The sequence below is a fragment of the Camelina sativa genome, unplaced genomic scaffold (assembly GCF_000633955.1).
Source record: "Camelina sativa cultivar DH55 unplaced genomic scaffold, Cs unpScaffold14431, whole genome shotgun sequence".
In the NCBI taxonomy this organism is placed as follows: Eukaryota; Viridiplantae; Streptophyta; class Magnoliopsida; order Brassicales; family Brassicaceae; genus Camelina; species Camelina sativa.
The window spans coordinates 1-330 of NW_010935459.1; the positions used below are offsets into that span (position 1 = coordinate 1).

At 42.1% G+C, this 330-nt stretch overlaps 1 long non-coding RNA gene across 1 annotated transcript; it reads right to left on the minus strand.

Annotated features, from left to right (window-relative positions):
• Positions 1-61: 61 nt before the first annotated feature.
• On the minus strand, positions 62-324 carry LOC104775438. Its single transcript, XR_765917.1, has 2 exons — positions 229-324; positions 62-105 (listed from the first exon to the last, which is right to left on the minus strand). It is a non-coding gene; the product is annotated as an uncharacterized LOC104775438 (long non-coding RNA).
• Between the last annotated feature and the right edge of the window lie 6 nt (positions 325-330).

Consider the following 330-nt stretch of genomic DNA (forward strand, 5'->3'; position numbering starts at 1 on the left):
TCTCCCGTCACCCTGTAACTGAAGCAGATTTTTGCATCCCCTGGCTTTGAGGCTTTTTAGATTAGGATTTCTGCTAATTACACGAACAAGAGCCATCCGAGATATCTGTAAAAATCACCACGCGTTAGAGGGGCTGACGCATTATGGATTACTGAATCAGAGCATCACTTGAATGTGGCTAAGTCCTGTGGAAGTAAGATATGCCATAATAGTGAATGAATGACTGACCGTGGTATTTGAAATATCAAGTGCTTCCAAGGAAGAGCCGGGGAATTCACATAGCACACTGTCTGAAACTTTTGTATCCCTTAAGCAAAGACTCTTCATTTT